Genomic DNA, 3,524 nt, shown 5'->3' on the forward strand with positions numbered 1-3,524 from the left:
TGTATGATGAGTCGAGGATTATTGTTTATTTTTACGTGGAGGCGTAATATCTTTGTAGAATTTGTTCACAATGGTTTTTGCCGCTATCTAATTTTCATAAATGCCAAATATGTTTTTTTAAATGTTGTTAGCGCATTTTTGAAAATTTATTTGTAAAAAGTTAGCTTTTAATTTCTCTTTGCCGGCTGGCTGGCAGCAACTGCGGGCCCGTAGAAGAATGCTTGTAGAAAGCCGAGGAGTGTACATGTACCTACCGGGGCCGTGGAATTAACTTTCGGGACGGGGCTACATGACGACGACATCTGACCGCCATCTCAGAGCGTGTTATACTAACCTGGAGATTTGCCAGTGTTTCTATCTTTATATACAGTTTTGGTCCGATTGTTTTCAAATTGGTGTCGTCTTCTATTTTTCAAGGAGGGGTTGATTTTTTCAAAAATATCAACCGACCAAAATTCATCATTTAAGAGGATATCTGTCGTTTTGTCTTGAAAAAAATGCATTGTTCCTCATACATTAGCACAAAGCCTAACTGAAAGATAGTTTACTGTTGATGAGCAAAACCTATTTCAGATATCGAGAGATCAAATATGTTGCAAAGAGAAAATATGTTAAACTGTTTAAAAATAGATCCTCAATCGCCAGAGTTCAATATGTTATCGCTGCACCAAGTATAATGGGAACTTCCTGTAAGAAAAAGTTGTTACCTATCGGTTGCGCCACTCTGTAGGAAGAAGTGGCATGAGAGTTTACTTCTATTGTATCATCATACGAATATTGTTTTATTTATGTCGGGAAAATAATCAATTGTTGACTATTGTATATGAGACCTTGACAACCATGTGAGACAGAACGACCTTGATATGTGTAGAATCCAGTGCACTAAATGCCACAAGCCAGTACATCAGTAGCGACATTCTTAACAGGTAGCTAGAGGATTTTTTGGTTGGCATTTTGAGTAGTAGTACGTAATGGGTACCTTCACGCACGCCGCTCAAATAAATGTTAATTTACCTACATGTATTTCTACATGTAAAAAACGCTAATCCCGTATTTAGACTAAAATATGCCATTAAATGTTGGAAGCACTATTTCGTTTTTAAGTTTTGAAACATTGGGAAGATACAGTATGATAAACAAGTTTTGTGATTTTTGTTTCCGTGTAGAAATCTAATGTCCTGCCAGATTTCTACATGTCAACTTGATAAATTAACATAAATATTGTTTATAATACTATAAACCACCATCAGAATCTTTAAAAACATAAAACTAGACGGTACGTCTACCATTTAATAAAAAAGATTGCGTGTTTTAGTCTAGATATAAAAAAACACATGATACGTCGATTTGATCATCTAAAATGGGCTATTGAGAGAATGATGTATGCCTAACATTTAACTATCGAAAAACTTTAGGTGCCCGTAAAGCCCAAAATGGTCTCTTGTCAAATTTTTTAATTCACTAAACATACTGTTCATTGGATGTCAACATGGTTTAACTGGAGGCAAAGGCAGTCGAAATGAAAAGATTAGCGCAGGATAGGAGAGGGTGGAGGACTGTGCCCAATCAACCCTAGGATTGTGGACCCCCAAAAAAAGAAAAGATAGATGAGTCAACAAATATTTTTCTAGCATAACGTGTAAGTGTGCTTATTGATTTCATCATTCGGAATATATATAATAACTCCTTCCTCTGCAATAGAACTATAATTAGGTAAGTAGAGGACCAGAACTGCAAGTTTGACGAGAAGCATGTGGTATGTGTAGGTAGGTATGTCTACTAGTTTTCGCTACGAAAATAATTTAGATATTAATTGTTGGAGCACGTCGACTGAAGACAACAGGTCAACGATCTAATACTGCATGTAAATAATAGATTCATTGATTAAGATGCGGAAGGTTAAACGAATAGAAGGAGAGTTTTCGCAATAATGTCTAAAGAAAGTAATTTTAAAAATGAAAAAAAAGGATGTGGTGATTTACTACGTCCGCTTCTGCTCCCATTAATGGTTTACCTGGATGTTACTGTAATTGGGGATATTTACACATTATAATCCTCGTTATAATCATAGTAACATCAACAAACGATAAAAAAAATCTTGTGAAGACCACATTAAAATTTTTATTTCGTACGTCAACGACCATGACCATCACGGGACTTGAAAAGAGCTTTAACTCTTGACAAAACTGCAGACGAAAAATACATGACGAAGAGACTAGGGATGGGCGATAAAACTGTTTCACCTATCATAAGTATCGGGTACTACCTATCGATATATTTTACTTATCGATATAGCCGATTAATTATCGAAATAGTCGATGTTATCATATATCGATAACTATCGAAATATCGTAACTATCGAATATCGATAACTATCGATATGTCTCTATAGTTATCGATATATCGATAGTATCGATATATCGATAGTTATCGAGTATGTCGATAGTTATCGAATAACGGATAGTTATCGATATTTCATAGTTATCGATAATTTCGAAATTTATCGATATATCGATATGTCGATAGTTATCGATATATCGATATGTCGATAGTTATCGATATATCGATATGTCGATAGTTATCGATATGTCGATAGTTATCGCTAGGGATGGGCGATAACTGTTTTCACCTATCGATATAAGTATCGCGTACTTACCTATCGATATATTTTACTTATCGATATGCCGATAATTATCGAAATATCGATGGTTATCGATACACCGATAACTATCGAAAGATCGATAACTGCCGCTATATCGATAAGTTTCGGTATATCGATAGTTCTCGTTATGGCGATAGTTTTTAATGTATAGGTATCGATATAATATTAACGATAATTTTTTTGAAAGCGTGTCTAAAAACTGCATGAGTTTACTTTTATATTTTGGCGAAAGAGCCCGACAAGACAAGAGGGCTCTTTTAACAAAATATGAAAATAACCCAATGCAGTTCTTGCAACTTTAATGGAGTTACCATATTAAATGTGCAATTATCGCAGGGCTCTTTAGCTTTCTACAATGCAATTACCGCTGTAATTAAGCGGTAATTGCACGCCTCATTTGAGAGAAATATTCGACGTATCGATTGTTATCGACAGGGATAGTTATCTTATCGAGTTTTATTAATAAAATCCATTTTCCGGTTTATTCTCGTGTAAAGTGACTATTAATAGTTGCTCGACGTTTCTTTGCTACCTTTATCAAGAGTTTTTTGTTAGATTTCGTAAATGTCAATCAATTGAAACTGTATATCTAAATTTGAAGTGTTCTTAGCTTTTTCTGTTTTTTTGTGACTGGTCCTCTGTAACCATCAATCAGGTACCGATACATAGGCCATGATTACACCCTTTGATTGTCTTCTTTATTTTATCTAAAGAGAAGCCATTTTGATGCAACATTTTGTTCAAGTTTTTGAAGTGCTTCTTTTTTTGAGCAATCGTCAGTAAGACGAAAAGATCTATTTTCTAAAGATTTTATTACTGCGTTTATTTGGCATGGATGATGATGTGACGTAGCGCTTCTCTT

This window comes from Photinus pyralis, unplaced genomic scaffold (genome assembly GCF_008802855.1).
Source record: "Photinus pyralis isolate 1611_PpyrPB1 unplaced genomic scaffold, Ppyr1.3 Ppyr1.4_LG5, whole genome shotgun sequence".
NCBI lineage: Eukaryota > Metazoa > Arthropoda > Insecta > Coleoptera > Lampyridae > Photinus > Photinus pyralis.